Source organism: Theropithecus gelada, chromosome 12, assembly GCF_003255815.1.
Source record: "Theropithecus gelada isolate Dixy chromosome 12, Tgel_1.0, whole genome shotgun sequence".
Classification (NCBI taxonomy): domain Eukaryota; kingdom Metazoa; phylum Chordata; class Mammalia; order Primates; family Cercopithecidae; genus Theropithecus; species Theropithecus gelada.
Window position 1 is genome coordinate 110996720 of NC_037680.1, and position 11779 is coordinate 111008498.

At 42.7% G+C, this 11779-nt stretch overlaps 1 pseudogene; it reads right to left on the bottom strand.

Annotated features, from left to right (window-relative positions):
- Positions 1-2927: 2927 nt before the first annotated feature.
- LOC112635903 lies at positions 2928-8685 on the bottom strand (annotated as a pseudogene).
- Between the last annotated feature and the right edge of the window lie 3094 nt (positions 8686-11779).

Below are 11779 nucleotides of genomic sequence, written 5' to 3' on the forward strand. Positions count from 1 at the left end.
GCCCACAGCCAGGAAGAGAGGGTCAAACTGCAACGGCTCTCACTTCTGAGCATCCTAACGAAAGCCAAACACAGCACTGTTTACCTAAATCGGACAGCCCACAGAATCTTCCAGTCTGAAATAAGAAATGGCACGCGTTTTAGCCATGGGAATTACAGGGTAGGGCAGATCCTTCCCCTTAACTAGTCAGTGGTTGAAATTTCTTTTGCAGCAGAAATTTTAAGTGGTAGCTTGAATGTTTAATGTTTGCAACATTAGAATGCCCTAGTCTCCACTTACTGATTTAAAGAGTAACAGAAATCTTTACAGGAACAGCAGCAGGATGGCTGATTCCCAAGAGCAGCTTCCTGACACCCCCGCCCCAGCACCCCTGGGTCCAGTCACCATTCAGATACATCTTTCGATGGGCTGCAAGGAAAAGAACAGTGTCAGAGGACAAGGCTGGTTTACATACAACTAACTGAAGCCCTTTGATGAGCTCCCCTCTCATCTCCAATCTAACCCATCTCTGCAAATAAAAGCTATCACCATCAGATCTGGGTGTGCCATTCTTCCAGTTGTGTACACAAGAGGGTGGGAGTTCAGGGGGGTTGGAAATCTTCTTTTCAAAAACCTGATAAGCTTTTCTGAAACAGCAGCCTTCCCGAAGCTTCTGCTTAGAGCCTATTAATCCTCTATTGAGAGCTGATAATGAGATGTATTTTGCTTTCTTTTCTTTGAATGGATAAAAGGATAATGCTTTTTCTTTCCTTTCTTTTTTTTTTTTTCTTTTCTTTTCTTGGCCTCCAGTGTCTATGCAAGTTATTTTTTGGTCCATTTAAAATGATCATTGTTTATCATGTTGGTTTTCACACTGCACAAAATGATGAACAATGGACTTTTCTTTGTTAAAAGATGGGGGCTTCTCTTCTCGGGCAATCGTGTTCAGAAGATAAGACTTTCTCCGAGTTCCACACACTTCTTTCTTTTCACACATGTGTTACGTTTATTTTCTGACTGAAGTCTCCAAAACAAACGCTATGGCTGCTGGTGAAATAGATCACATGTTACTACCGTACAAGCGAGGCCAAATCACAGTGGCTGCTTTTGTTTTTAATTGCGACCACCTCGGATGGATCCTGAGTGCTAAGCCAAAGCTCTGTTTTCCTTTCTTTCTTTCTTTTTTTTTTTTAATCTTTTCAAAATTCCTTTGAGGCAGGTAGGGGTAAACCCTCAACTCACTGAGGAAATTCATGTTGTTGAAGTGGATTAATAGAGAAGGGGTGGGAAAAGGAAAGTCTCAGGGGTGTCTTTGGGCCTCATTAAAAGGTCACAAAGCCCTCTATGTTCTCTCCCTCCAAGGGTCTAAACCTGAATGTCTTTTATCTGCTTCATGGAGCTCTGCACGTCTAATCGGGCCATGAGGGCGCTCCATGTAGCTCCTGAGCACTTGAAATGGGGCTAGTGGGAATTGAGGAGTTCCGTAAGTAGAAATAGGTTTAGTACACATAAATAAACTGATTAAAAATATCATCAATAACATTTTAAAATTGATGATAACTTGCCATGCGACTTATCTGTGTATTTGCTTGTTGATTGAGTGCCTGACTTGCCCTTCTGGGACCCAGGCTGCTAGAAAACATGTCTCCCTAAGTACGGCCAGGAATGCTAATCCCATGACATTCCACAGGAAACAAAAGGCACTGGGGTCAAACTGAGAAAAACTGCAGCAGAGTTCCACTGGGGATTTGAAAAGACCTGAGCGTATAAAAGGCTCCTGAGCCCTGCAATAAAGACAGGCATCTAACTTTGTTAATATGTTAATATGGCATTTCAGAAATCCATGACCACAGGACTCCTGCCCCCTCTGACTTTTTTAATGCTGGCCTACTACCAATTAACCTCTCAAGAAACTGCCATTCAGGACTTGAATAGCTGCAATGGAAAGAGAAAAATGGCACAAAGCTTTGGACCCACAGTCCAAAGGGAAGGACTGCTTTTAATCCAATGGGTTACAGCAAGAGCATGTTGGGGACTCATAACTGGGAACTGCAACAGCAGGTGTTTTGTTTTGTTTTGTTTTGTTTTTTTGAGACAGAGTCTTGCTCTGTGGCCCAGGCTGAGTGTAGTGGCGTGATCCCGGCTCACTGCAACCTTCATCTCCTGGTTCAAGTGATTCTCCTGCCTCAACCTCCCAAGTAGCTGGAATTACAGGCACCTGCCACCATGTCCAGCTAATTTTTGTATTTTAGTAGAGACGGGGTTTCACCATGTTGGCCAGACTGATCTTGAACTCCTGACCTCAAGCGATCCACTCGCCTTGGCCTCCCAAAGTGCTGGTATTACAGGCATAAGCCACCATGCCTGGGATTGCAATGTCCTTTTTAATCTTACAAACGTGTGTCCGTGCCTGGAGGACCCAGTTGCAGGGATACACACTTCAACGCGGTCCAATCTCCTTGCCTGCACATTCAGTCCTTTTAAAGCAGTTTGAAACCAATGAAATAAGTGCTTTAACAATGAAGAGTGAAGAGGAGGTCAGGAGGTCAGGAGGTCAGGAGATCGAGACCATCCTGGCTAATACGGTAAAACCCCGTCTGTACTAAAAAAAAAAAAAAAAACAAAAAAAACCACAAAAAATTAGCCGGGCTTTGTGGCAGGCGCCTGTAGTCCTAGCTATTCGGGAGACTGAGGCAGGAGAATGGCATGAACCCGGGTAGAGCTTGCAGTGAGCCAAGATCATCGCGCCACTGCACTCCAGCGTGGTCGACACAGCCAAGACTCCGTCTCAAAAATAAATAAATAAATAAATAAATAAATAAATAAATAAATAAAGGCGAGTGAAGAGGAGAATAGAGTTTTGTGTTGAAGATCATTTTGTTGGTTCAATATCTTTGTCAACACACAAGCCGTAGGCTGTGTAAGTGGAGATGAACATCTCATTCGTCTCATAATGCATCTTCAGCCCGAACCTTCACAGTCTGGAGCGACAGAGGCTTGAAGGTTGGGTACACTTCCATCTTCAGGGCAGTTGGAGGGAAGGTGGCTGACAATGCAGCTGAGGAGGACAGGCTGAATTTGGTGAGGGCAAGCAGGTGCCAGGTGCCACGACTGATTTCTGAGCCCAGGATGCTCTGCCGGCATTTCCCACATCCCCAGAGAAGACCTGAAGGTGGAGTTCTTGTCTTTTCAGTGCCTGGCTGAGAGGGAGGTGAGTCTTGGGGGAGAAAGTTGATGCACTTTGGGTGAAGGAATGGAAACTTATTCTGTTTGAATTCCTTTATCATAGCCTGATGTTTGCTTGGGTTTTGAGAACAGAAACCAAAAAGACACAACCCATACCCCCTTGCCTAAAACTGATTTTTATATGTGGTAAGTTTAATTCTTGAAAGAGAGAGAATAAAAAGTACCTTTTATAGGATTCATTTTTACCTTTCTAATGCATATGTATATGTATATTTGAGAAAAAATTCCTCTAGTTGACTTTTTACTTGCCCAAGATCTGAACAGGATTGAAAGATGAAAGACCACCATGATCCTCTTTGACAAACATGCACACACGTGAGCTCACTGCTCCTGCATGTCTCATTCATTATGCTAATTGGCTTTGGGCAGACTCTCACAAACATGTCTTTAGGAGGTCCCTAGTGTAATTCTCAGTCTCTTAATTACATAGACTCGTCTTTGGAGTCTGAATAAAATAGGTGAATGAATTTTCCTCCTGTAAACACTGTGCTCAGGCACCTGCTATTGGCTGCATGATGTGTTAAAGCTCACCACCCCACCCAGATAAACCCCAAACAAACTGACCAGTTTATTTTAATGGTGCCGTCATCTGCAACCCCATGTTCATGCCTTCACATTATCTAAGACTTGGGCACTCAATGGACTTTGGACTTCTAGCTTTTCTTTCCTCAGAAAGGTTCTCCACATGGCCATTCTTAGGGGTGGCCCAGCAGCACCCAGTCTCACAGGGCTGCCTCAGTCTCCAGGTCCTAGCTTTTTGCATCTGAATGCCATTTCAGCCACCATTGTTCATGGCCAAACTGTGGAACTCATAACGGATTGAATGGCACTAGCGCCGATGTTCTGCTCATTCTTTACACATAACACCAACCACAGAGGAAGCAAAATCTAATTAGCTGTTATGTGGTGCAGTCAACAGCAAGAGGGCAGAGCCCTGGTGGTCCCTATGTTGGGTTCCCCTGTTAAGAGCTTGCAGGGAAGACCAGTTGAAATTCTTGAATCACTTCATGCTACTGTCTTGACATTTGCTGTGACCTGCTAACAGCCTGTAGAGCAGGGTCCCTATCTTGTTCTGGTTTTCCTTGAGCCTAATTGGGCTCCTTGAATGGATTTGGGTGTCCTTGGTATCTAGATCATTGCTGGGACCTGACTCAAAATCCTGGAAGAAAGGTCTTTCGCTGTTACCTCTTCCTGGGCTCTGTTGTTCTTCAGGTAAACACAGCTGGGAGCAGAATGAAGGTGGGGATGGAGAACCAAACAGCCTGTTAAGTGATGTTGACTTTTGCGCTGTGCTTTTCAGCTACCTGGGGACCCAAGTGTTCATTCCAAAGGGATCAGTTGAAAAATTTAATCTCAGCATTTACAAATCAAACTCAAAATACAAGGATATTCAGGCACTAAGAAAGCTAGCTCCTCAAATCCTAACTCATAAGAAAACTATGTGCACCGGGATGAGGGTGAACTTATCTCTTGTGATTCATAGTATTTGCCTGAGAACTGAACCAGCCTTCAGCTGGAGCTCACTCAAAGGTTGAACTACAGATGGAAGCTTGGGGGATGATTATAAAATCACGATATATAGTGCTTAATGTTCCCAAGAGGGCATTTAATCCCCCTTAATGGATCAATCGCTCTTATTCTTCTTGAATAATTTTTCTACTCCTAGAACCAGGTCTGATCCATCACCTAGAATCAGAATGTTCTCTACCTTTGGCAAAGCTAGTTGCAAAGTCTTATTGCTACTTTTTTTTTTTGGCTGTAGACTCAATGTCAGCTGCTGCTTATTTCATTTAATGAATCAGCAAATATCTTTGTGTGTGTGTGTCTGTGTGTGTGCGTGTGTGTGTGTGTGAGAGAGAGAGAGAGACAGACTATAGGCTTTATTGATGCACTTGTAACTGGAACTCTCTTCTCACCTCTTAGACCTCAGCTCTCTGCAGAGAGACCCCTTAAGTAACTGACCAAAAATAACCAGCCCTGTTACTCACTACCATGCCTGTTTTTTGTTTTCTTTTTCTCATCATGAGCCATGATGAACTTGTTTGCCTGCTCCTTTTCTACCTCAACCTTCTTGAAGACAGAGATCTGCTTTCTTTTTTTTTTTTTTTTCTTTTTTGAGACAGAGTCTTGCTCTATCGCCCAGGCTAGAGTGCAGTGGCACCATCTCGGTTCACTGCAACCTCTGCCTCCTGGGTTTCAAGCAATTCTCCTGCCTCAGCCTCCCGAGTAGCTGAGACTATAGGTGCCTGCCACCATGCCTGGCTAATTGTTTTTTTGTATTTTTAGTAGAGACCAGGTTTCACCATGTTGACCAGGCTGGTCTGGAACTCCTGACCTTAGGTGATCCACCTGCTTTGGCCTCCCAAAGTGCTAGGATTACAGGCGTGAGCCACTGTGCCTGGCCGAGATCTGCTTTCTTTATTTTATGTTTAATCCATGTCCAATACAGTGCCTGGCCTAACTCAAAAGCTATTTATTGAATGCACAAAATGTACATATGAGACATTTCACAAGAAAAGTGGCTTGGTAGAATTTGGTAAATGAAGAGGCTAGATCTATGAAAGTTCTCACCAATCACAGTGGTATCCTCAGAGACAGGACGCTAGGGAAAGACTGGGAGAATTTCTTCAGGAATGTGAGGAATTTTGTAGATATTTGGCATCTCTGCCCTCATGGTGAGTAGCCAGAAAGCAACAATAGGAGACAGGGAACAAGAACATAGAGAAGATAGCCAGGATTGAGAAAGTGGCCAGTGAAGCCACGAGAGCAGGTGCAAATGCCAAGACAGCCTCAAGAAAAACAGGCAAGAACCAAGCCCTGGGAAAGTAACACGTCAGGCCTCGGCTTCAGGGACAGGGGTAAGCCCATCAGAGCCCCTGCATGGCTTTCAGACTACACAGACTTTAACCCAGCAGTTTACCCTCACCACAAACCTTTACAAATCACCTAAGAGCTAGAAGGAGCCTATAGGGTATTTTGTCCAACACTCTTATTTTGCAAATGAAAAACAATGAGTTAGAATTGGACCTGGTTATTGACAGAGGTGGGTCTACCATCTAACTGTGCCTTCTCGTCCAGCATTTCCTCCACTTCCCATGTGTCTAGAACTTTGAATTAAAACAACTGACTGGGCTTGGTGGCTCATGCCTGTAATCCCAGCACTTTGGGGGGCCAAGGTGGGCAGATTGCGAGGTCAAAAGATCAAAACTATCCTGGCCAACACGATGAAACCCTGTCTCTACTAAAAATACAAAAAATTAGCTGGGCGTGGTGGTGCATGCCTGTAATCCCAGCTACTCGGGAGGCTGAGGCAGGAGAATCACTGAAACCTGGGAGGCGGAGGTTGCGGTGAGCCGAGATCGTGCCACTGCACTCGAGGCTGGCGACAGAGCAAGACTCCACTTCAAAACAAAAACAAAAACAAACCATGTTCTAAGTATTTCAAACATCTGTCTACTGTCTGTAGGATTCAGTCCTCTCTGGTTTCCTAGCAGAGAGAGAAAATAGTCAAATCAGAATGATAACCAATTATTTCAATACTGAAACCACATTTTGAGGAGTTCACTGAACTAAATGAAGGACCTAAGCTGGTCTATTCACTATAAGCAGACTTCACACATGAAAACTGGGACGTTTTCTGGATGACTGACACTGAATTCAACTTGGACAGTGAGCTAGCATCCAGGAGAGCTAGTTACCTTGGTTTTAATAAACCCCAGAGACCGGACTTCCAGTCCTGTCTACTCAGTAGAATCAATTAAAGTTAGTTTTCCCCAGCTACAAATATCTACAAATGTTAGATAAAATAGGACGTTTATTTAAAATACATAGTTGAATTAACGAAGACATACATCCTCAGATGCTAGAAACAAAGAGACAATTAAAAGCCATACCAATATAGTGTGTGTCAAAGGTATAGTCATCAGGGCTTAGAGCAGGGAGTTATTTGACCCAGAAATAGAGTTCTAAGTTAGCACCCACATGAAGACAGGAAAGGAGGTTTGGCGTAGGGTCAAAATGGAGACCTTTACATAAAGCTGAGATCTTTGAAACTCACCACCTTCAATGAAGAGGAAACAAAACCAACCCATCGATGTGCTGCTACCCAGGGCTCAGAAAAGAAAAAAAAAAAAAGTTTTTAAAAAGTTCAACATTTAACTGTTTTTTTGTTGTTGTTTTGTTTTTAATGAGACCCTTTATGGATCAAAACAAAAAACAAAAAACAAAGGAGGATGTCATTATAAATTAAAAATAGAGGGATCTCTCCTTGTGGTGCTGCACAAGAGCGGAGTATGAGTCTGCAGCAGAGGCAGTCATGGCGGGACAAGCGTTTAGAAAGTTTATTCTACTCTTTGATGGAGTATTTGTTGAAAGGAGTGCCACCCAGACAAAAAAAAAGTCTGAATTTAAATTACTTGTATGGGGTAGGAAACTCTAAGTTAAGCTTGTAACATATAAATTGACCCTGGGTTGATAATACCCCTGTAGCAATTCAAGATATTGAGGTAATAAAATTATCTTAAAAGATTAAAAAATAAGTATGTTTGAAGTTATGAAAGTGATTTCAAAGAAGAAATAGAAAATGTAAGGAAGAACAACACGTAATGAAAACAGGACAGATTGACAAAAGGAACACCTAGAAGCATGAGGGATAGTTTGAATTGAGGATACACTGAATAGATTTAGCTATGCTCTCTACTTTTTGTCATTAGTTATCATTCATTTATTATAAAAGACAGATATGGAAGTTATTTACATGACGAAAGATTTTAGAACTTCAGTGGAATGGGCAGCTTCACGATGATGTCATTTAATAGTGACTTATTTCAGTCTATATATTTTTCAAGAATGCACCATCTCTTTTTTATGTATTTATTTTTTTGAGAAAGAGTTTCTCACTCTGTCACCCAGGATGGAGTGCAATAGCATGATCTTGGCTCACTGCAACCTCCGCCTCCTGGGTTCAAGTCATTCTCCTGTCTTAGCCTCCTGGGTAGCTGGGGTTACAGGAGTGTACCACCATATTTGGCTAATTTTTATATTTTTAGTAGAGACAGGGTTTCACCATGTTGGCCAGGCTGGTCTCGAACTCCTGACCTCAGGTGATCCTCCCACCTTGGCCTCCCAAAGTGCTGGGATTACAGGCGTGAGCCAACGTGCCCAGCCAGAATGTCACCATCTCTAAATAAGAAATAATCTTTGTCATCTGGAAGTACTTTGGTGCCTCCATATTCTGGAAGAAGATCTTTATCTCCAACTCTCATGCTAACTGGTTGAATCTCTCCACCCTTTCTTTCCTTTAGAATCTGATTCAGCAGCTACGACTATTGCTTGCAATAGTTTTCCTTGAGATTTTTCTGGAAGTATAATGTCCCCTTTGGTTACAGTTATGGTGGCACTCCTTTCAACAAATGCTCCATCAAAGAGTAGAATAAACTTTCTAAACTCTTGTCCCGCCATGACTGCCTCTGCCACAGACTCATACTCTGCTCTCGTGCAGCACCACAAGGAGAGATCCCTCTGTTTTTAATTTATAATGACATCCTCCTTGGCTTTTTTGGTTCCATAAAGGGTCTCATTAAAAACAAAACAACTACAAAAAAACAGTGAAATGTTGAACTTTTAAAAAAAAAATTTACTTTAAGTTCTGGGATACCTGTGCAGACCGTGCAGGTTTGTTACATAGGTATACATGTGCCATTGTGGTTTGCTGAGCCTATCAACCTGTCATCTAGGTTTTAAGCCCCACATACATTAGGTATTTGTCCTAATGCTCTCCCACCCTTTACCCCCCACCCCCCGACAGGCCCTGGTGTGTGATGTTCTCCTCTCTGTGTTCACGTGTTCTCATTGTTCAACTCCCACTTATGAGAGTGTTGAACGTTTTACAAGGTTGAATAATGTTCCTTTAAAGTTTATGTCTACCTGGGACTTCGAAATTGGCCTTTGCACACAGGATCTTTGCAGATGTAATCAAGCAAAGATGAGGTCATATTGGATTAGGGTGGTCCCCATCTAATGACTGGAGTCCTTATAAGGAGACCGTGTGAAGACACAGAAATGCAGAAAGACAGAAATATGGAACACAAATCCACATGATGACAGAGGCAGAGAGGGGAGCAATACAGTTGCAAGCCAAGAAATGCCAAGGACTGCTGGTGTAGGGGTCAAGGGAACTTTCCTTCCACCCTCTGAAGATGCGATGATTTGAGTCTCTGAAATAAATGTCACAGTAGACAGATTAACAGGAGAAAAGGCACACAAATTTATTACATGCATAAGGCAAGGGAGTCCCACAAAATATGAGACTCAAAGAAGGGCCAGGTGGTTGAAGCTTAGGTAGCATTTTAAGTTACGGAAAGAAATGGGGGCTTGGGGCTTCTGGTAGGGGGAGTTGGCAACAGGTTATGGAAGGTGAGGAGAGGAAATATTTCATATATTGTAAATTAAAGGTTGTCTTGTTAGGCAGTTGTCTCTCAGGTGGCAGCCCTGAGAAAAAAAGGGAACACTCTGTTGCAATCTCTGGACTCTGTCTGGGCTGCTAATACGATCTTTCCTAGACCTGTCTTTAGGCTGATAAGAAGACCTCAGAGAAAGCTTCTGCTTGCATCTGCCTGTTGGTTTACTGATGTATATAGATGTAAATTTCTTTTACAAAAGGACAGCTTTTTAGAGCTATTTCTGTGTCTGCAGCTTCTCTGAATAGCTATCTCGATATATGCCAAAAAAGTATATTTTGGGGTGGCATATTTTGGTCTCCCACACTGGCAACCGCCAAAAGCTCGGATTCTTCCTTAGAGATTCAGAGGCAGCATGATCCTGCAGACACCTTGATTTTAGATGTTCAGCCTTCAAAACTGAGAGAAGTAACTTTCTGTTGCTTTAATCAACTCAGTTTGTGGTAATCTGTTACGGCAGTTCTAGAAAACTAATACAAACATATATTCAATAAAAATTCAGACGGAGGAAACAGAGAGGTTTCAAGCAAGGCAATATTTGAAGAACATAGAAGTGAGAATTTTCCAAGGTAGACAAAAGACAAGATTCATCAAATTTCAAGTCGTCAAATTCAGCAAATAAAAATATAAAATTTCCAGTCAAATTTGAATTTTATTTAAGCAAAAAATAATTTTTTAATACAGATATGTTCTATGCAATATTTGAGTCATAGTTACCTAATTCAAATTTAACTGGGCTGCCTGTAATTTGTCTGGAAACTCTACTCAAATTGGACAGAGAGTCCTGAACAGGACAGATGTAAAATAAATATATGCCTAAATGAATCACCACGAAACTGCTGAGCAATGATAACAAAGAGAAAAACCTTTAAAAACCGCCATAGAAGCCAAAACATTGGATGACAGAGATTTATCTTTAATGATAATAGAAACCAAGGAGAAGTGGAATTAGAAACTCGAAGGGCCAAGGAAGAGCTGTCAAATGCATTCAGATACATGGTCATTCAAGAGTAAGGACAACCTAAAACGTTTTATTACAAGGCCCATCACGGTGGCTCATGCCTATAATCCCAGCACTTTGGGAGGCCAAGGCAGGGGGATCACTTGAGGTCAAGAGTTCAAGACTAGCCTGGCCAACATGGTGAAACCCCATCTCTACCACAAATACAAAAATTAGTCAGGCGTGGTGGCACACACTGATAGTCCCAGCTACTCGGGAGGCTGAGGCAGGAGAATCGCTTGAACCTGGAAGGCAGAGGTTGCAGTGAACCGAGATCATGCCATTGCACTCCAGCCTGGATGACAGATAAAGACTCCATCTCAAAGAAAAAATAATAATAATTATGACAGAGGCAGAATATTTTCCATTCACAGGCCTGGAAGGATTATTGATTGTTATACTAGGAAGTAATGCAAGGAGAGAAATTGCTGAGCATGTGGTCAAGTTTAAATATCATTGCAGATGGTCTTATAATGGGCTCCCCAGTGGGGTCCACTCCTTGATGCCTGTGTACAACTTCTCCTTGAGTGCGGACTTGCTTCTAACATATATAATGCGGCAGAAGCAATGAGAGGTCACTTCTAAGGTTAGGTTATAAAAAGGCTATGGCATCCATCTTGGCTGCTTGCTCTCTTTCTTCTCCCTCTCCCCTCTCTGTCCTTCCCCCTGGTCCCCACCACTCAGATCACTCATGCTGGGGAAAGCAAGCTGCCATGTTGTGATCAGCCCTGCGGAGAGGTCCACGTGACGTGAGGAGGAGCTGTGCCCTCAGTCCAGCTGCTCACGAGGAACTGGATTTTGCCAAACCACACGAATGAGCTTGGAAATCAGATGCTTCAGCTCCACTTGGGCCTTGAGATGGCTGCAACCCTGGCTGACAGCTCGACCACAAGTCTCATATGAGGCTCTAAGCCAGAAACACCCAGACAAGCAGCCCCCAGGTTTCTGCTCCACAGAAACTGACATAATAAATGTTTGTTGTTATAAGCTGTTAAGTTTTGGGGTAATCATTATGCAGCCATAACTAACTAATACAAATATTTGTAAACAATAACAATAGCAATGACTAACACTGGATCATATAACATGAGCAATA